General features: G+C 43.2%; 1 long non-coding RNA gene across 1 annotated transcript in view; it reads left to right on the top strand.

The window, feature by feature from the left end:
* Positions 1–21992, top strand: part of LOC136991879 (uncharacterized) — a 48935-nt gene that overhangs the window by 25986 nt on the left and 957 nt on the right. The window contains exon 2 of the long non-coding RNA XR_010883988.1: positions 20021–20119. This is a non-coding gene — a long non-coding RNA (uncharacterized lncRNA). The remainder of the gene's footprint in view (positions 1–20020; positions 20120–21992) is intronic.

Raw genomic sequence — 21992 nt, 5'->3', positions numbered from 1 at the left:
TGGTTAGTGCCAAGGGAAGCCAGTTCCTTCAGCACAATTCCTTGGACTCTCCAAAACCCTCCTCTTCCCTTCAGAGCATCACAGGGCAAAGCAATAGAAGTGGCCCTGGGATGCTGCGGGCATTACTCAGCTCTGAGCAGCTCCTTAATCCCATACTGGTACAGGGGCTCAAGGATTGAGAAATCTGGAAAGACAACACGCACCTTACACTCAAGGAAAAATTTCTGGCCTCTCTACTCATAGCCAGAACTAGGCTGCAGTGCTAGCCCCAAGGGGGACTCTGGGGGCGTAAGATCAGCTCAGCACCCACAGACCCACAGCCCTGCTGAGGGGCTGTGTGTACAGGTGTCCCATGCGCTCAGTCGACCGGCCGACTGCCAAACAGAAAGCAAGTACCAGAGCTTTTGGTCACTTTTGGCTTGGATTGTATCCTAGTCAGATTTCTTGAAACTGGCTATTTTATTGTTTGGATGTAAACTGGTTGCTGATTAGGGGCAAGCAGGTTTATTTAGTTTTTATAAAAAAGATTTTTTTTTGCCAGCTAATTGAACTAAAACTATGTGGTTATGGGATAAAATGCCAAAGTTAGAGTTACCATCTGTCTCATCAAACCACTCTGTTTCTCTTTAAATACCTTTATTGCCAGTGCTGTTTTTAATATCTTTCTGAAATTTATTCCAGTGAGGAGGTACTCTAAAATTAAATGACTTTGTTTCCTATAATCTATAGCAGACAACAATGTGGTGGTGTCTGCAGTGACCTTACGCTGCTATTTCTTTTAAAGCAAATATTGCTGTGGCTTTAATCACTGCAAGCTTAGCTCTGTGCAGAACGGTTGGATGATTTTTCCAGGGATTTACTCAAGGAGGTCTTTGTGTATGTGTTTCTGTAAGAAGAAAATTACAAACATGAATGGCATTCTTTTTCCAGTATCTCCTTTCTGCTACCTGACCACGATTTAATTCCTGCAATATTAATTCTCAGAAAACCTACAAAGAATTCATCTCTCCCCACTACACTTATACACACATACACATGTATGTGCATGCCTTGCTTTTAAGAGCTGTGCCAGGAAATATAAGATAGATACCTGGAGAGTCTCACAGTGCACTGGTAGATGCAACCAGGAGAAACTGCGTGTCTGGACATAGCACAAGCTTTTACCCCATTAATTTGCAACACGGGGCCATTTATCTAAGGCTCCTTCTATGCTTTCAGACATCCTACATGCATTAGGGGATGCTAGCATGAATACTAATTCTTGACTAGTTTGCAGGAGGGTGGTGAGTTAATAGAAATTAATGTTATGTATTGCTATTGGCAAATAGATGAGGTCAGGCAAGCAGTAGGATGAGAAAGGCAAGATGGCTGTGAAACTGGCAACAGGAAAACAAAAAAACAGAATAACCTCTCTTAAAAGCCTGTAGTTTTATTATATATACATTTTCTATATACATTATATACATTATTATACACACTATATACATTATTATAGACATATTATTATATACATTGTATACATTATTATATACATATTATATACATTATTATATATACATTTGTTTGGCTACACATGAGAAGGTACCACTGATTGAATGTTTGCAGTTTTCAAGGCTCAAAGGAACAAAGGAATTCATGTGTATTCAATCATATGAATTCCAGGAAAATTCAAAGGAGATTTAATCTGCTTCTGGAAGAAAAAGTACTTCTTAGCTCTGCATGCTTCAGCTTGGAACAAAACCATCCTTTATTATTCTTAATAAAGAGAACTGCACTGGTACTACTCAACATAGTGAAATGACAACTCCTGGAAAATCTTGCTGCTCTTAGAGCTCAGATAAATACTAGCCTAATGGGAGCGATAAAGAATTAGGCAATAAGATTAGAAAGAGAGATTGTTCCTGAATCAGTCCATTAGGATTAACCAGGCTTTGTTCCATGGCAACTTAGCTAAGAATAATCATGACTGCAAATAGTGCTGTTCCAGTTTCTTGGGAGGAGCCCAGAGTTAAATCTCCGGTCTCCAAACACAATTGTTAATGTATTTGGTTGTTCTTAAATGTCGCTGTTGCTGTACTGTGGGAATTCATTTAGAGTTGTTATTTTTGCAGTTATATATGATGCACAAGGAGTTCAAAACCCATCAGGCAAGCTGAATTTGTAAGGTCATTACATTTTCAGATTATCCTACCATTTTTGGTGGCACGTGATTTCTGACATGAACAATTCAGGCCTGAGTTACTTGTGGCGTATGAGGCAGGTTTGGAACTCGTGAGAGATATGGTAGGTCCTCACGAAAAAATGTTCTCAGGAATGTGGATCTCTACTGGAAGAGACATTCAAAACACCTTCTCTTTTCATTCATGCTGCAGTACGCATATATACAGGTCCATTTCTGAGTGCACCTGAGCTGAACCTGAGGGAAGAAAGAATTGTGACTGAGCAGTTTGATTACACTGGTTGTGTCAAGAAAGAATCTTAAGAATCTTTTAAGAATCTCAATCATACATCTTTTTATATTACTTTTTTCCTACTGTACATTCCCCCTACCTTGCATTGCAATATATTTTTATTTAAAATACATCCACCTATTTAATCTGTGCTTGGAAACTACTGTGCTTTCAAAATACACCAATCTAAGTTATTTTACGCATTTAATTACAGTGGCATAGTCATTTAAACAATGATGACAAGCATGAATTTAGCAACTTCACTGCAGGCAACATCAAACTTACCCAGGTTCAGGTAGCATTTCTGTCTGTACGCAAAACAACAGGAAAAAAATCTGGTAGGAGAAAAAAGCATATTTACTGGCTTGTGATTTAATTATTTCCAAACTGTCACTTATTTCTCCTAGTACGAGCCAAGGCCCTTGAAGGTAGGTGCTTGTCAGGATGTCATACTTCTTCACAGGTGCCTCTCTTTGTGGGTAGGGTTCTCAACCATCCTCCCTGGAGGACAGAGCAGTGTATTTGGGCCACATTTCTGCCTCTCCTCCCCAGGCACTTGCCGGGGGGAAGGGTGGGGGGTGTCAGTCTCACAAGCCCAGCTGTTCTGAACAGGGAGCCTCAGTCCTTGGGGAGCCTGAAAGTAGGCTACATCTCATTTATCTTTAGCTGCCTGGTCTCAGCTAGCTGCCCAGGTTCCTTCATCTGTTGGCGGAGAATGGCTGGTCCCACCAGGGCCCATTTGGCCCCTCTTGGGGCAGTGTCAGAGGTGGGCGGGCTGCCTCCTCCCTCAAAATTCGGCCCTCCCTCCCTGGCTGTGAAGGGGACGCAGGCATTTAGCCAAGACTGGAACCGAACATGTAAGTGACTAAAAGCTGGGAAATGAATCCCAACCAAAGCGATCTAAAAGCAGTTTTGTCAAAACGAGGCACTGTTTATTCATCCAAAGGGTTGTGGAGTGCCCAACGGGGTGAATGAAGTGAAGCCTGTGCACGTATTTCCCACTAACTTTAGCCTTTTCTATTAAGTTTTGACAAGATACTTCTGATTCAGTGGCTCTCGTTCTTGACTTCAGAGTCACCCTATTTGTTCTGCTTTAGGGGTATTATTTCTCCCAGGGAGGCAGCACCTGGTGTTGTTGATAATTCCCCTTTCACATACACACAAACCTTCTACCTTGCTTCTTTTGCAGGCCAGCATTGTTCAGGTTTTAGTATCCTCTTTTGTCTTAGCTCCAGATTTGAGTTCTCACTAGCTGGAGCCAGGCACGGGGCATTCACCAGCTCATCGCTTCCCTGCTGTTTCCCAAAGGACTCATGGTATTAGCCAAACTCCACCTTTCCTTGCCTTCATTTCCTTTCCCATTTTATTTCCTTCCAGTAACTGTCCTCTGATTTTACTCCATACAGCCAGACCGGATAATGGCACACTTATAAATAAATACAGGATCTTCACAAAATAATATACATACCATCCACATTTACCACATGGTACTCAAACTCTCCAAACATATTTTCATTGGAGGTAATTCTGGAGAGTCTCTTTACTTCTAAAATAGCTGAAGAAAATAGCATGATTTGTGCTTATGGCTGACCATAAGCACAAGACCTTGACACAGTATACATTCAGGAATGCAGGAGTCTACCTTTGAAGACTATGGCTTGGTAGCAAACAACTGTAAATCTTGTGGAGACATGACAGATAGTCTTTCTGGGGTGTGTCTTTTTGAAACTCAAATGCAAGGGTGCTGACACTCACTGATTGCAGTCTTCAGGCTATAGTGGATTATTCATGCAAATTATACCTGCTGCACACGCATACAGTGCATTGGGCACAGGTGTAGCCTATGACAAAGGGCCGATCCCATCTGAGAATTTCCACAGGCAGTTTAGTTAGCTAAAAGGGTGATACATGTACAGTCATGATATTGTAATTTCCACTTGCCATTGAATCTTCTTGTTCTGGTAGAATCGTAATTATATGGCATATTTTTTTCTGTGAGGGCTAGTATACATTGCCTGCCATCTGTGTTTTGATTCTATCCCTTGCCCTGACAATGTGTCCTCATGCATCCACATCCCTCAGGATGCCTGCACAATGAAGTAGTTGAGGCTGAAATGATCCATTTCAAAAGCCCGCTTTAGGAAATATTCATACAGGTAAAGGAGAAAAATGCAGCCTCTCTAGTGTCCTTTGGCTGCAAGCTAAAATGGAGTTCTTTAGAGGGAGAGAAGAACGCATGTTCTGCAGGCCAGTGCTGGTGCATGAAGCAGTGCACTGGGACCGACTGCATGCCCCAAGGGACAGTGTCGCATGCTTCAAACACACAAACCCTAGGTATCTCATGCTCACAGCACCATGCTAAAACAGCGGCATCTGTAACTAAGTACTCTCTGTACCTACCGACTGCTGACTGTGCTTATTCTACTTACCAAGAGCATTTGTTGTTCTTCAGCTTCAAATTTCTTTTATTTTTAAACAAAAATAATCCGCACATCTCCCCAAGTTACAAGAATTTATTCGGTGTTTAATGCTCTTGCCACACTCATAAAAAAACCCTCCTCTTTATGCTTTGCAGGAGAGTGCTGATATTTTTTTCCAGGACTGATTTAATCTGTATACATCGAAGTTTGATATCCTGCAGATGTTTGACTAGTTTCTAATAAAGCAGCCATAGTGAGCACCATGGGAATTTAATCATAATCCTCCTGAGGAAAAAATGTTCATCCCAGAGGATATGTCATAGGTCAAATGAAAACTGTCATATCTCCTCCTTGTTTTGAAAACACCTATCATCTCTACTTTTATTTACAGCAAATATATAAAGGCTTTTGTCAGCAATTTGTCCTTTTATTTATATGCTGGTATGGTAACTAATTATTACAAGTTCCACACGCTGCTAATCTTGCCATAATGGAATTTCCAGTATGACAGCTTTCGTCTGTGGACAGAGCAAGCAGAGTCTTGCCTTTTCTCAGCATGGCCTTGAGACAAAATCAAATTACTGGAATTTGAGAGTCTTAGGGTTCATCTGCACACAGTTTTTGCATCAGTGAAATTAGACAAGTTTAAGTAGAAGCAGTGAGGCCCCCAGCATGGAGGAAACTGCACTCATATGAAAGTGTTTATATCAGCACAGCTTATTTGAATAAATTCAGTGTGCTAAGCCATCCATGTTAGAATAGCTGCACTGGAGTATACTGACCAGCTGCCCTGGACCGACCAGGGCAGTCCCACAGTTTAAACCCCTGTACCAATGTTCCCAGGACAGTTTTTCTGACAATCTTTGTCCCACATTTTAGAAACAGCTTGTGGGGACAAAAATTGGACAGTATGCCTTTCATTGAGGACTTGAGAGTTTCCCTCTACCTCCTTTCAAACCTGGGAATCACAGGCCTGAATTCTGATCCTACAGCTGATTCATAGGGAACAATACAACAGCAAATGTCCCCCTTTCATGTAACCTCATGCCAAACAGCCGGATGCAGAAAACCTGCTCTTTGCCACATATCCCAGAGCAGCAAATATGTGTCTGTGACAGAACCTCATGCGGGAGCTCATCTAGCAGAAACCCCACCACAGGACCAGGCTTAGGGTAGTTGTCCTCTATCACATGTTCTAGTGCATATGACGCGTCTCCTGTATCATGGGATTTTTTTGTTTGTTTGTTCTTTTGTTGTTTTTTTACAGAGCCTGGTCACCACGCACGGATGGTGTAGGTACACAACATGTTAGCATTGGCAATGAAAACAGTTGAAGAACTTCCCACTTCATCCCCCAGGCCAGCTGCTTACCCTTTCCCTCTCGGTAGTGCTGATGCAACTGTTTGCATAGCGGTAGTATAAGCAAGGTCAGAGAAATAATTTGTGTTAAAAAAATAACTTGCAGTCCCCCCACCCCCCAACACACACATACATAATTGCAAAGTGGACACTGACCTGTGATTTTGGGGCAGGGATGCACTGCAGAGGGCAAGACATTTTTTAATATATCATTGCAAAAACAGTTCATAGAGGACTCTGGAAAAAAAAAAGAAGTATGAAAGAGCTTCTGTTCAAAAGGGGCAAGGGGGTTAAAACCACAAAAATGTGAAAAACAAGTGTTGAAATAAATAGAGCAAACAACTAAGATGACATTTGAAATTACACAAACCTGTTGTCTTCCACTGCGAGTATAAAGTGTACTTCTTCAATCTGTCCAATCTAATATAAACAGAGAGCAGCATGTACATCTAAAACAAACCCTTCCAAAACATTACAGATACCTATCTCTCCCCCAGGGAGGCGATAAGGAAGAGAGCAAACCAGATATGACAGCTCTTAGAGGCATCATTAAACACATGGTTAGAGGCATTCACATTCCACTCTAATGAGTGTGGTAAAAGCATATGAAGGAGAGGGGAGGAGAGGAGAAGAGAGTATGGAGGAGGAGAGTATAGGTGAGGAGAGTATAGGGGAGGAGAGGAGAGGTTGCAGTTAACATGTAATGCACATTTACAGTGAAAGTTAGCTTCTAAAAGTACTTTCTCCATTTTCTTCATTCAAAAGAGAGAACTTGTGCATTTAACATGAAAAAAAACCACAGAGGCAGATTAAAGCTTCATTCTGGATGCTAAATTTAGTGGAACAAATGTGAATTCTTTTATTGTCACTAATATATTTAAAATCAAGTCTTCCTTCAACCTGTTTTTTCTTTCATAACAAGATGTTATGGTTAAAAACCCCACCTCTTTCCAAACATATACAGCAATAAGCCAAAAGACTCCCTGCATGAATTCTTGTTTGAACAAGTCACTTTGGCTTGAACTGAAACTCTTTCAGGGAAATTCTAGAGCCTGTGTTTTGCAGAAGTTTAGACTAACTGATCACATACATTTTCTTCTTGACTGATAATTGGTGAATCCACATGCTCTTTTTCTTTCTACCCTAAAGTGCTTTATTTGTATCCTATTGGCAAGAAAACTGAGGGATCAAGGTTTGATCCGACTGCTAGTGAAGACAGGAACCAAACTGCTTTCTGATTTTAATGGTATACGTTTAGGCCCTGGTTTGCCCACAGATAACCCCCACTCCAAAAGAGGAGCAAGAACTTCAGGTTCCTGAAAATGAGCAAGCTTCTCTCTGTGACTGGAAACAACATGGACTGTTCTGTGATGCTTGAGTATCTTTTCATTTTGATGTTAAATTAAGCTAACAGATACATAATAGAGCTTCTGCATATTTTAAATACCATTTGGATATGGTCTATGCAATAACAGCTTCTAAAATTACTTTGTTCTAAACAGGAGACGATTTAACATGCATTTGTATTTCATAGCAAGAAAAGATTTCTGAGTAGGATTAGCTAACTAGACAGTGTTTGCATTTGAATTCATTTTCTGCCTTGAGTTTAAATCCTGTTTTAAAAGTGCTGGCTTTTCAAACAACCTTTTTTTGCGTCATTTTCCCTGTAAATGTTGGGAATCTCATGAAATCACCAGTGATTGTGATATTTCCTATGTTTGAGGGTGAAATCTTGAAGGAACAGCTCTTCCTGAGAGATTTTGACTGTGCATAGAAAGACACTGGGAAGCTGTCCCTTCTTTCTTTGGCTTTGCCATGGAGAGCCTCTTCCCTCAATTTCCCTCAAATTCCCTCAAATACATGCTTTGCCCCTGCCTGTCCTCCTCGGGCAGGGACACCTGCGCCAAGGCCAGCGTTTCCTTCCCTGCCTGCTTTTATTTTTCACTCGCTAGCACATGCGCACGGAGTGCCTCTCCCGCCGGCTGAGCTGGGCTGGTAATACCTTACATTCAGCATGCCGTTTTCTTAATATGTGCTTCAGTCTATCTTGGCAACTTTCGTCTGCGGCCTGGAGGGAGATAATTAAAAACACAACAAACAACAGACCTCAGCATTGACCACAGCAGTTCTTAGGAGCTACATCATTTCCCCGATACTTGTAGCCCGGTAACCAGAGAGGCACAAGTCAGCTGGCTTTCAGCCAGTGAGCTGGTTCTTCTGCACCTCACTGTAATCATTTCAGGCCATTGCCACAAGTGCCGCTGGTAGATTAAAAAAACAAAGACATGATGAAAATGCTTCGGTCTCTAACTGTATACAGAAGAAAAGCAAACAGCCTATTGCCACTTCGGGGAGTTAAGAAGTTACAGTTCTTGGAGGTGAATGAGACCATTTTCTGGTATTCGTTTCTGCACAGGCACTGCTGAAAACACTGGTGAAGTGCTGTTGATTTCCTTGGGCTCCAGATCAAACCAATATCCCCAAGAGGGCTTCATGCTTGTCTCGGCCAGGCATGCTGGCACTTACTCATGTGAGCTAATGGCCATAAAGTGAGTGGATGAAAATTCTGATAGAATGAAATACCAGATTACCCTGGGGACTAGACACATGCTCCAGTGGGAAGGTGAATGGATGGGTGGATGTACTTGTGTAGATCCTGTCCTCTTCTTCTTCTTGTGTGTTTACTCACACAACAAGCTTGGTGGAATTCAAGTGCATTAATAAAACAGAAAGCTTTCTTGTCAACTTGATATTTAAAAAAATCAGGCACAATTATGTCATTACAAAAATGTATTACATGTCATCAGAATAGCAGTGGGCTGACATTCGTAATGGAGGTGAAGAAAACAATGTATTTATTCTTATTTCAACCACATATAGTGTTGACAACTTTATTTTAAAAGGCACTGCCTGGTAGATTTCAGAAAGTATCTTTATGTTACATTCCAGCCATCACGTACTGTGTATGCAGCACTGTTATTACTGAATAGCTAGTGCTGTTACTTTGATAGTTTTCATGTTTTGGACAAGTGCTTGTATCTCTTCACTCAAAAATTTAGGCTCCTTAACTGCTGCACTGGTAGGCAGTGGAGTCAGTGGAGGTTCACTATTAGACACGAATATGTCAGAGGATGAGTTTCATCTGTGTAAGGCACCTGGTTCTCTTTTAACCAGCAGTCCCACGGGTCTCCAACAGGACAGTCATGGCAACTCCAGTTGCAGAGATGGCTCCAGAGAGAAACAGTTCAGGGATCACACTGGAACACCTTTGCAAATGAAGCTGACTCTCTCTAAGGCTTTAACCTAAAGCTACCAAAGCCAATGGGACTTCTGTCCTTTAGGAAATTTTATCATGAATTCCCAGTACAATATTTCAGATATTAGGCCAAAATCCAGCTGAGTTCATTCCTTTGGGAAATTTGGATTTCTTTCTTTCTGAAAGGCAAAGCATTCCAGTCTTTAGCTGTGCAGAGTAGCAGGCCAAGGATCAAACTTGTCTGTTTCTGACCAGGGTAGTTTGGTGGAGAAGGAAAATGTGATCAGGACTTAACGTTTTGCACATAACACTCTTTTCTGCAGGACTCCTTCTCCCTTCAGTGCAGGTGGATAGAGGGCAGTCCCTGCATGGATACCACTCAAGATCAACTATGCAATAGTTTCTTTTTCCCTTATAGGGCCTCAGGCCCTATTTGTTGCACATCCATCAAGCCTTGTTTTGAGGAGAGAATTATTTTCTCAGACTTTCTACATGACATATATCAACAACTATCCAAAGGCTCCACAAACTTTCACAAAGGTTTCACAATCTTTACAACCTTTAGGTGAGACAAGAGAGTGGAGTCATCTCCAGTTTATACACAGGAAATGAGACCCATGTCAGAAATGTTTGTGTTGTGTGTGTTAATTGTTTTGGATGTCCAGCTTGAGATACTAAGGACTGAGTATTTGGGAGCATGCAGCATTATTTAGGACTTCTCTAACCACAGCAAGGTAATGCTGACTTCAGTTGCATGTGTTGAAACTTTTCATTTACACAAAGTCAACACCGGTCTCTCAAGATGGGCACCCAGTAATTTGCCTTGCATGGTATAAGAGCCTTGTGGGAAAAATTTCTTTCTCAGATTCTGCGGGGCTGAAAATACAGGAGGGAGAGACTTCCTAGTCTTGGTTCCTCTGCCTGTACTCACAATGGCCAAGAGATGGAAGGAACTGCATTTATCGAGAAGGGCCTACTCAGCCAACCAAGTTCCCAGAGAATAAAGATAAAAGACCCTACCTAATCTTTACTGAGCATGTGCAATATATATATGTTTTCAGACATTTGTAACTTGCATATAGCCAAAGGCACATCTCCTGCCAAACTTTAAATCCTTCCTCCAGAGGATGGTGACATTGCAACCTTTACATATTTTTGAACATGAAAAACAACATTTTGTCCCTTAGTGTTATTCTGCAGTGCCTGACCTCTCAGAGCTGACATAAAAGGAACAAAAATCCCCCCCTTAAGCCCTTGATGCAATCAAATTGAAGTCAGAGAATGGAAAATTTCAGCCCATCTGTTTAAAGTTATAAACATTGAAACTGAGGTATTTTTCTGGCCACAGCTATCAGCCATGCCTACAATAATCAAATGCTCTGGAGAGGAAAAAAACAAAAGAACAAGCAAACAAACTTAAAACCCCTACCTGTAAAGAGGAACACGAAGAAAATATTTTTCCAGAATCAGAAACAAAGGAACTGCTCGCAGCTAAGACTCAAACCTATATAGGTGCATATACTTAGGCAGATGGCTTACACTCAGATGGCATGTGGGTTTGCTGTCACCCTTGGCAAAAGATTACTTTCATCCCCAGTCCATAGCTGTTTGATATGAGCATCTGTGGCTTCATTATGGGCTTAGAGGAGTTAACAGCACAGAGCCTTCAAACCCTCACAAAGGGAAAAAAAGGGCTGGATTTTTTATCATCTATTGCATTTTTTACATTTTTTTTACATTTTTTGCATAGTTGTGGCTACTGCTGCATGACAGGTGATGTGCAGGGGAGTATGCACATTTAAATGCTTTTGTGGCTATCTACTCAGCAGCTTCACCCTAGCAGCCAGCAAACCTCAAAACTCATTTTCATTTGAGAAAGTCTGCCAGAGTGAGCATGATTCTCTAATTAACCACATCCTCAGTGTATCACCATTAGATAACACAACAAAATGTGTTCACAGCTTGCTGCTTCATCACACTACTGTAGTGATTCATTCCTTATCGAGTAGCACTGGGAAAGCACAAAAGCCAGGGCTGAGAGCAGAGATGTGAAGGAGAGCACCGTAAGTGTTTCCATATGAGTCTTTTTTGTGGTGGCTCTCACATCATTTTTACACAGAGCAAGGTTTGCTCTGTGCTGTCCCAAGAAGTCTGCTCTCTGTTTACCTCCCAGGGTATGTGATGTTTGCACTTGGGTCAGCTGCTCAAAGCGTGAGGCAAAATGTGTATTTCTTGAGCTCAGTGGCAGCTGGGAGCTGCCACCTCACATGGTGATTAGTTGGATGCCTGTCTGTGTCTGGAGCAATAATCCCCAGCTCCCACTAAGTCCTGCTCCTGGAGACGGGAGAGCTCAGGATGAGTTTCTGCAACCACTTTGATTCAGAATATGACTATTTGTCTAAAAGATGAGAACCTGGGGCATAGTGCCCCACTCTGAGCACTGCACATGACACAAACAATTGCTCTTTGTGGGATGCCCCATCTGACTATGGCCACCTGAATGTTAAGTGTGTCATCCCAACCTGGGGCCTAGGCTCCTCCATAGTCAGGGACAGTTGTAGGTATCTCCAGAAGACATACCATCTGTCTTGTTTTAGACATCCACCTCCACACAGGAAGCCTAAGCAACCATTCTTGAATCAGATTATCTAGTTCTCAGAAGGCTCTACTTGGGCAAGAGGCATCCACTCCTCTATATTAAAAATAAACCTGGAAAAATAACAGCTTTGCTTCTTCCAAGTGGGAGTTTGTTTGGAAATGTTTTATTACTGGAAAGGCATTACTATTAGTATAACATCTCTTTGTTAACATAAAGAAATAGAAGAGGGGCAAAAGTTGAGCAATATCTTTTAAAATGGCTCAGTCAGAACTTGTATTCCTCTGGACATGTGAAGGAAAATTCGTGGTTTGAAGCGTCGCTGAGTTTTTATTTGGTTGTTTTTTTCCCCAACATCTTCCTCCTTCACCCACATATATGCCTGTCTGCGCTCATCCCATCATGAACGATGGAAGAACGCCTGCACATACTTTCAGGGTCTAACTGTTATCTCTGCCTGTTAATAAATGTGATGGGTGTGTAAATTACTGTCTTTGAGTTATTTCAGGGACTCAGAGTTATTTTTGTTAGAAGCACCATATTTCATATTACAAGTTTGCAACACTGTTTCTTATCACTGTAATACATCATTAGTTTTTCTTCCAAAGAGTGTCCTCTTCTAGGTGGCTTCACTGAAGCTGTCTTTTGCTGCGAGCATGCTCCCTAAAGGGCAAACTGCCACTCAAATGTGCCATGTATTTGACTCCTCTCCCAGGAGGTACGCAGATATTAAGGATTAGACTCAGTGTGCGGAAAGGTGCTGTGAGTTTCCCTCAGGAACTAAAAAAGTTTATTTTCTTCTGCCAGTGAGGGTTAGCATTCATTCCAGCAACAAATACAGTTTTTAAGATTTAGCTCTAATAGCAGGATGCCAGTTAAGCCCATATTAAAACATGGCTCAGCTGTTCTTTGTCAGTATTAAGGGCCAGATGGCAAGGCCTTATGTTGACCTGCATCAATGGAAATACTACACTTTGATCTTCAGTACTGGTTAGTCAAGCTCCAGCCCAACGCCTCACCCCCCCAAACTCTTTAACTACCACTGAGCAGGCTGATAAGCTGTGCATTTGAATTCTCAGCCCTGCTTTGTCTCTCTTTATTCCCTTTGCTGAAAGGCTCCTTTTCGCTCCAAAGAATGCCTTTTGGCAAACATGGGCATTTGCAGTCCAATCTGCCCCAGAAACATTTCTGAAGATGGCTGTTTTGTGTTGTACCCAAGTGAACAAAATGCTTAATATCTTGTACCTAAGTGAACAAAATGCTTAATATGTTGTTCTAAGTCCCTCTGATATTAACCATGTGTATAATTTAGGGGAAGTAGGGTTTGGTTGTAATTCTTGCCTCACCAAAAAATTTCTGAGTACTTGTTCCACTAATAATGACCATGATACACACTCTGTCTTCCTGTAGCATTTATTATATTCATTTAGACTGTGCTGAAGACACAGACAAGGATCAGAAACTAAGAGGTGCAGAGCTGACAAGAAACATGGAAGATAGATAGATAGTCTCTAAGCCACAGAATTGACTATACAGGGTCAGACAGGTAGACAAAGCAGACACTTGGCCTGCTTGCTGGTTGGGAGGATGGCATTACACTAAAATGAACAGTGTTGTTTAAAAGCAATTAGAAGTTACAGATTAAAGTGCCTTTGATAATGGCATGGTAGCTGCAAGTGCCTGCAAGGAAGCCCTACCCTTAGAAAGACAATTGTCAGCTGTGCTCTCCAGCAAAGGGGAAGAGATCTATCAATTCTCTTCAAAGATCTTCACCTTCATTGAAAGTGGCAGATTTTTGCTTTAGTCAGTGTTGGAATCTCTAAGAAGTCCAAGCATCTTGAAAAGGGAGAGAGAATATTTTCTCTTTGGGTCTGTACAGCAAAATTAATACATACAAATAGTATTGCAGCTTTGAAATGTTGTGAGAGTTTCTTTCTTCACATTAACTTCACAAGCAGGGCATTTGTCTAGTGCTTAAGTAGTCTGGCATGCCAGTTTAACTTTCAAGAAAACAATATCCTTAGTACTAGCTGTATCTCTCTCAGGATGTGCTTTTTTTTTTTTTTCTTAAGTATAAGGAAAGCCCATCAAATGTTTGCTCATTATCAAACTTCCTTAAACTTTCTTAAGAAAGGAAGATTTTTTTCCTCCTCTAAAATGTTTGTTCTACTTCTGAGTGTTACTCATTTCTAGCATACTGGCAGGAAATATAGGTAGCAGAGTTTAGTTACAGATTTTCTAAATCTGAGTCACAGGAGGTCTTATGGAAAGAATATAATGTTCTTTAGAAGGAAAGAATATGTTCAGTTTAGGACATTATGCAATGTAAAAATTAGCAAACTAAAAAAGTGGCAGCATATCACCATATTCTTCACACACAAACTCTGGCCAAAAATGCATCAATCTTCTATGAAAACATAGGAAACCTCTAAAGTGTTTCATTATCTTTCCTTTTGCACTGAGCATGACTTATTTTGAATATAGTTCCTCTTAACTTTGGTAACTTTAATCCCATTCTTTCTTATAAAAAGCAGTAAATAACCTGATATGTAGTTGTCTGCTGCACAGTCACACTGAGCTGAACCCTACTGTGAGGGGGAACTGGTTTGAAGATCACTGCATACATACTTTTCTATGTGAAAAGTCTCTCTCTTCTGCAGGTACTTCAGTCTTGGCCTGTTGCCATAACACTTGCTTGTGGCTGTGTCTAGCCATCAGCTGTAGTTCAGTTAAGCAGAGCTAAACAGAGCGCATCATCTTTCCACGAGGGCTCCTCACTGTCTTCTTGCTCTGTCACTGTGGTCTACCAGCTACTCAGGCCCTTTTCTGGGTAGCATCTAAATCAGTGTTTTAAGTACAGTTGATCCCACTCACAGGAACAGTGATAGGTCAGATCAGTGTTGCCCAGTCTGTGATCTGCTCCACAAAACATGAGAAGGTGATCCAGGGAATGACAGCAAAATATATTTTTTAAAATTCTGCATGCAGAATATGAGCAAACAAGAAAAAAACAGACGTAAAGTTAAGAGACAAGCCTTCAGACTTTGGCCCTTTTTTGTGGTTGTTAATGCAAATCTTTGTGGCACTGTGGCCCAAACAGTCTGCTGTGATCCTTTGATTAAAAGTGTTGAGTTATACTGGAAATAGAAGACTCTCAAGATAGCTCTAAGTTTCTATGATTTTTTTCTATGTGCAGAGTAGTTAAACAGCATCTCACAAACCACGTGCATCTCTTCTGTATTGCAAATGTGACCCTTTGCAGCAGCTCCAATGTGATTAGCAACCCAGGGTGGCTGTAGCCCCTGCCTGAGCAATCCTGGGCATGCCATGAAGCAAATGGAAGAGATCGACTGAGACTTTTCCCTCTTTCCCCCTTGAGACTTTTCACTTAGAAAGACATTCCCCACAGACATCTTTAAAGTGACCTCCTGATCCCCCTTACAACCTCTCTTTAAAATCTTTCTTTTGCTATGCCAGCTTGCAGACACCTAGCAGCCGTTACTGTAGGCCAATTACGCTATTACCAGTGACAGTGATGAGTATTGTCTCAGGGTTTGGTCATTATTTCTTGTCTCTTGTCCTGCATTTAGACTGTAAAGGCTTTGGGCAGTCTCCTCCTTTTCTGTGTGTCACTTAGCCCAATAGAGTCTAGTTCACAATGAGGATATTGAGGAGCCAATACAATAGAAATTAAAAGAAAACCCTCTGCAAAGAATTAAAATAATGAAGAGTCAAATAACTGAAATAATAAATACCCATATTTAGCATATTATATATATATTTTAAGCAGTTAGTAACGGAAAAGATTTCTATAGGAATAATTGTTACTATTTTGCCCTTGTGTAGATCTTTTCATTCATAAATCTCTGAGCAGACTAATTAAAGACTTAGAGACTAACCAAGGACAAATAATTCCCATCTGGAAGGGGTGGGATGCTGAGAGTGAAGCAATCTAATGCCAACAATATCCTCGTCTGACATTATCACTGCAGATCTGGAGTTAAGTTTCCATTTTCAATTGGTTAGCAATCCTGGTATGATGCAGCTGGATTAAATAGATCCTCATCTGCTGCTTAGTACGTGGGCCTGTAGTCACCACCAGATCCTTCTCTGAGTGTTTGCTATGGGCATGTATCAGCAAATCACTGACTTCTGAAATGACTCAGTCACTGGCTAGAAATGCATGTGTGCTGGTCTGTTTAGTTTCAGCAGTAAAGCTGGGATTCAACTTCAGAGCTGAAGTTGGTAATTTTCTCATTTTACCACTCATCAGGTATGGTAAAATAATTCCTTCTTCTAATTTCTTATTGACGGTATTAAGATTTCAGCTTTCCTTTGTGGGATGGCAATCGCCTCTTCCCTGCTCTCTGCAGTAAGCAGCAGAGCAATCAGCGATGGTACTAACCACACACCTTTGGCTTGGAGTCAGGCAGCCAGAGTCCCAGAAGACAGTCTTTTCAGTAGAAAGCAGCAAGCTTTTAAATTTTCACTGCACATTGTTTTATTAAAACTTCTGCAGCTGGTTAAATGACTTTTCAGAGGAAACTTGTCCCATTGCCGTGAACCAAAGGGGAGGGATGAAGGTAATTACGTTCTCCCCGTTCGACAGCAAGTGGTTCCCTGTACCTATTTCAGGGGCCAGCTACCCATGAGCAAACCTCCTGAGCTCTGACTGCTCTTCCCTTTTTACAGCAACCTGAGCTACCTCAGGGCAGCTCTGAGGCAGCCTTGGGTATGTGCCATACACCCACCACAAAGAAGCCAGCCAGCCAAATGGACCAAAGGTGCCACAGGTGTGTTCAGCTGTATTCTTTGGTAGCTGTTTCAGTTGTAATTCCCCTTTTGTTCACCCCGGAGCAGATCATGGCTCAGAGCCTTCTTCCCCTTTTAGGATGGGTGGAAAATCTCCCAGCAGCAAAGTCTGAAGTCATGTTTGGTGCTTCAGGTGAAGGCTAATCGGCTTTGCTCAGCTCCCTGCATGAGAGCCCACGCTGGACTGCACTGTCCTCTCCTCCGACCCTGCTGTGCTGGGTCCCAGCCCATGGCAGGCCCAGGTGGTTGTGGGCTCCCATGGCTGGAGACAGAGAAAAGGGTCAAGGAGGAGAAGTGACAGATGGCAGCTGAAGTCTGATCAAGCTGGGAGGCCTTACCTCAGTGGGATGAACACTGCTAGAAGCTGGCTTTTTTCCTGGCTGTGTTTTTTCTGGCGGTGTTTTAAAACCACCCCTGTGCACAAAAGCAACTAAGGAAATGTGCATAGGGGGACTTCGAGCTTTTCGCTTGAAAAGGTCCACAGCTCTCTGCAATGTTTTCCCCATCTTGTCCCAGCTGTGGGTGTAAAGGGTCAGCTCTGGACCTGAGTAAGGATATTTATGAACGTGAAGCTCGGTGACAGGGCCCCTTGATGCTGCTCTCTTGACTGCCTATAATGCTTTAGCTGAGGGGAATTGCTTCCAGGGGTGATAAATCTTTCTCACCGTGTTTGCTGTGTGAACTTGTCCATGCGGGAAACATAGTGAAACCAAAACGGCTTTTTCTGTGGCCCTCCTGTGTTGACAGAAAGCTGACAAAGCTGTTCTTGCCTTTCCCAGGCTCTCTTCTTTTGATGAAGCCAACATGTTTTGCAAACACTGAATTGGTCAAGATAGATGCTTTCATGAACACTAAAATTCATCCATATAAAGTGCTGGGAGTGGATGAGTAAAAGATGGGTAAGCAGGCCTGTGCGGACTAGTCTATCCCCACATGGTGCTGTTCTTCATGCAGCTCAGAATACAATACTTCTCTTGTCCAAATCTGGGGCAATTTAGCAGAGATGTTTGGTACCTATTGCCAGTAATTATCTTTTCCTTTCTTTTCACTTCTCCTGGTCTGACAAAAAAAGAAAAAAAAAGAAAAGAGATTGACTGGGCTTGAAGGCAGATATCAAGTCCTTTGACAAAGCAACTAGGAACCAGATTTTTGTCATTTCATTCTGAAGTCTCAGTATAAGACGGGGGAAAAGCTAAAGATGAAAAAGCTGAAGAAAAGCTGAAGATTATATTCTTACCACAGGACAGAAGTATCCCAGCTGTTCTGCAGTGAGATTCCTGCAGAAAAGCAAATCCAGCTGTGAAGTTTTTCTTGCCAGCTGGGGGGACTGGAAGTCAAGCTGCTCTGAGTCAAACTTCTCTTTGATTGTCTTAATAGTAGACAGGGGACAAGCTGTTTCTCCTGGCTTTCGTCCTGCTGATTAGCACTGTTCCAAGCATTTCCCATCTTTTCAAGCTATTTTTATCAGGAGGAGGTTTCACAGAGCACACAGTATCTTGGAGGGAACAACACTTCACGCCGTGTGCCTTGTTCCAAGCAGGAAGCAGTTACGACAGGTTTTCTTAGTTCCGTTTTGATAGCTTTAAAAACCAGTTTGCAGAAGTGGGAACCACCTAGCTCCTTGACTGACAGAAGGTGCATTCGTGCAGGTCAGTGGCCCGCTGGGAGTAGGTGTGCCTGGGCAACCTGCAGCTTTCCACATTTGTGTAGATGGTTATCATCTTCAGAGACTCGCGCTCTCGTAGAAATAAAAACTGGAGGCAACGTTTAGCTCTCAAACTATTAACAAGGTTTTCCTGGGATATCTAGCACAGTATATAGTACACATGGGGAATGAGGGGGTCTTTTCGTTTGGGCTGGGACTCCAGCCTCTGGCCCCTGGGAGACGGCAGAAGTTGTAAGCAGCTCAAAATCTGGTTGCACGGGGCATGGCCTCTTTTAGCGGAGGTATCTCCACGCTGGGGGCAGGTGCTCTCTGTAACAGAGTCAGGCAGGAGTACTTTGTCTTCTTTAATGTCTGCACTAACTGCTTTGCAATCTCGTGGCTGTGCAGATGCATTTTTGCGTGCCGCCCGAGGCGGTAAGGTGTAGGCATGGTTGTAACTGAAGAGGGAAACCCCTGAGTGACGCAGGGACAGTTTTGCAGGAAGGACATTAGGGGCCTGCCAAAGGATTGCTAAAATGGGAGTCAAATATTAACTCATCTTACAGCAAAAAAAAAAAAAAAAAAAGCTATGCTATTTCCTTAAACACGCAGTTTTTGGTGCTTGTTGAGGAGGCTGCCCGTAGCGCGGGAGGGCAGCGAGGCTTTCCGGCTGGGGTCCTCTCTGCGGGGCGGGAGGGGAGGGCCGCAGCGCCTTTTGTGCAAGGGGAGCCCGTTGCCATTCAGGAGGAGCGCCACCGACAGCCAAAAGGGAGGCCTGGGGCTCCTGGGCCTTTGCGGCAGGCAGCGTTCAGCTGCTTAAATAAGCAGGGGAGCTCAGCGAGGCAGCTGGGAGCCGCCTGGAGCGCGGCCCCACACCAGCGTTTGCCCGCCCCTCCTGTGTTTTGCCGTTTTAATCCGGCAAATCCAGCAGTCCCTGCTGACACTCTGGCTGCCTGCGGAGTGGAGGAATTTATCTGGGAACTAAGCCTATGCCCGCAGGGCCTGCGAGCCGGAGGCCTGCCGGGCCAGGCCGGGCTGGGCCAGGCCGGTGCTGCCATGGTGACGCCGGAGACCTTGCCGCCATGTCGCACTCGCTTGGGAGGGGCGCAGCCCCGGCCCCCGCTGCCCCCCAGCACGGCGGTGCGCCTCGCTGGGCCGAGCTGGAGGCGCTTTAGAGAGCGATAAAGAAACTGCGCCCCTGCTCTGAGGGGTGTCCCTCGGCGAGGAGGAGGTCCCGAGCGGGACACCGTGGCTGCACAGTCACTTTTCGTCTTGTCTTTGTGTCACCACGTATTTATGTGCCACTGTCAGTACAGAGGGTGTTTCACAGGCAAAAAGGTGACAGACCCCTGTGTAAAGACCGTCTTTAAGTTACATATAACAACAGCGCTAAGCGCCAATAAACACAATAGGGGAGCTCAGGGAAGGACGAGCGATGAAAACCCGGGGAACAGCTTTACTGTTATGTCCCTCTTTTGGCAGCCACTCTGAAATGTGTGCGGAGGAGACCAGTACATGAAATCAGGGCCAGAGGAGAGGAAGCGCCGTCGGCCCGAGGGAGCAGGTCCCCGCTGATCCCCGGTAAGCCCCAGCCAGGGCGAGCGCGCCCCGGTGCTGGTGATGCCTCCACAGGCTGCATGGCTTCCTCCTTCTTTCTGCGTCCCCATCTCAGTGGTGTTTGCCCATCCCCTGTCTTTTTACAGCTAGAAAATACAGGGCCCTCCGGTTGTGTAGGAGCCACCGTAAAGCTTTGACAGCTGAGGAATGCTTCTTAATGAAAGGGATTTTGTTGCTTTCCTTTTCCTAGCTTCTCTCCTCAGAGGAGCTGTGCAGTTAACTTGATTAGCCTTTGAATGTGAAAAGAAGCTGTCAGCTCAGTTGTTTGCTCATGTAGAAAAAGTTCCTGTGCTTATTCGGAGTAAAGCGACAGCATGACGGATAAAGCTCTTCCAGTCTGACTCAGGATTTAGGAGCTTTCTGTAGAGGACGTTTGTGTGGTTTTCCTCTTCATTGTACTATTAAAATTGCTGCCAGATTCTCCAGCGTGTTTGTAGAGTGGTGGGAAATTGAAGAGCCATAAATAATCCTCCAAGAAGCTGTCTCCCAGCATGTGGCTGCAAATCTATAGTATGGCTTCTTGTATTGCCATGGAAATTAAGAAAGCACTACCAGCTTAAATGCCACCGAGAAGGAAACAATGTAAGGAATGTCAAAACATAGCAGGACAAAAACTTTCCTTTCTGAATTTCCAGTGAGAGAGCCGGGTTCTGACAAGAGTTAAATAGACCAACAGATATGCAATCTGCATGTCTCTGAAGGCCCCACTGGTACAGAGAAGTAATATCTTTAGCTCCTGCAGTGCATTGAAACTTTCTAACCTGACCCTTGCAAAAGAAGTTTCCCACAGAAATGCTAGTTAAACATTAATGCAGTACCTTTGTTTGTGGCATGGGTATAGTATTCCCCAGGAGAGGGACAAGCACAGCTGAATGATCATGAACTTGTGTTTCTCTCACCTTTCACAGATCCAGTGTTAAATTCTGGCTTAAGGTTTCTTTATTTACCAGACTGTGTGAGAGAGTCTCTGATACTGCTTACATAGTGATTTTAGCAACTGGTGTAGCTGACTGTGTAATTCACTGGTGAAAGGTGTGGTTAGACAACAAAGGCTAAGCCTATTTAGGAGAGCGTTAATGCTAAAAGTAGCAGTCCCACCTCTCCCTCCTTTCCCTGTCTCTCAAGTATTTGCTATGGCCAATTACTTTGTCCTGACACTGGTGTTTCTCTGATCCCCTGTGAGCTGAGTCACTTCATTAAGATAGTGGGAAACTACCCCACAAAGAAAAAGTGATCCACCTTCTGCTGGATCTGTAGTAGAGAACTGGGTCTGTTCACTGAAGGGTGCTCTGATGATCTGGCATGAGGAAAAGGGTGAGACCATATGTTGGGGAACAGCAGGGATTGGGAAAGAAGGGGGCAGGTCTTCTCTCTCCTTTGGCAACAGTGAGCTCTTGGAGCCGGTAAGCTGCCTTGTCTAACTGCACCCTCATTGCTCATGGCCTGCTACAGCTGCCAAACCCTGGCAGTAAGGGCAAGCCTCAATGCTAGCTCCATCCTTCAGCAGGGCAGAGCAGCTGAGCCAGAACAGGTGGTGGGAGCTACTGCGAGGTGGGTTTTATTCAGCCTCTGGCTTAGGTGAAGCTAAGTGGAAACTAGGACAGAAGAGAAGAAAAGGGAGGGGGAGGGAAAATAGAAATATTTTCTCTAACTCCACAGTTACATTAGCCCCACATCCTGCTTCAGTTGCTAAATCCCCTTCTCTGTGCAGTTGCAATTAACTAATTTGTTCTAAGACACTTCCTGGGAAGTGAAATGAAAAAAACAGAACAAAACACTTGTTACTTTAAGACACTCAGTGTTAAGGTATATATATGCAGGAGAAAACATGGTTTCA

This window comes from Apteryx mantelli, chromosome 1, assembly GCF_036417845.1.
Source record: "Apteryx mantelli isolate bAptMan1 chromosome 1, bAptMan1.hap1, whole genome shotgun sequence".
Taxonomy (NCBI): Eukaryota; Metazoa; Chordata; class Aves; order Apterygiformes; family Apterygidae; genus Apteryx; species Apteryx mantelli.
The sequence above is the reverse complement of the archived record's forward strand: the minus strand, read 5'-3'. Positions and strand labels throughout refer to the sequence as shown.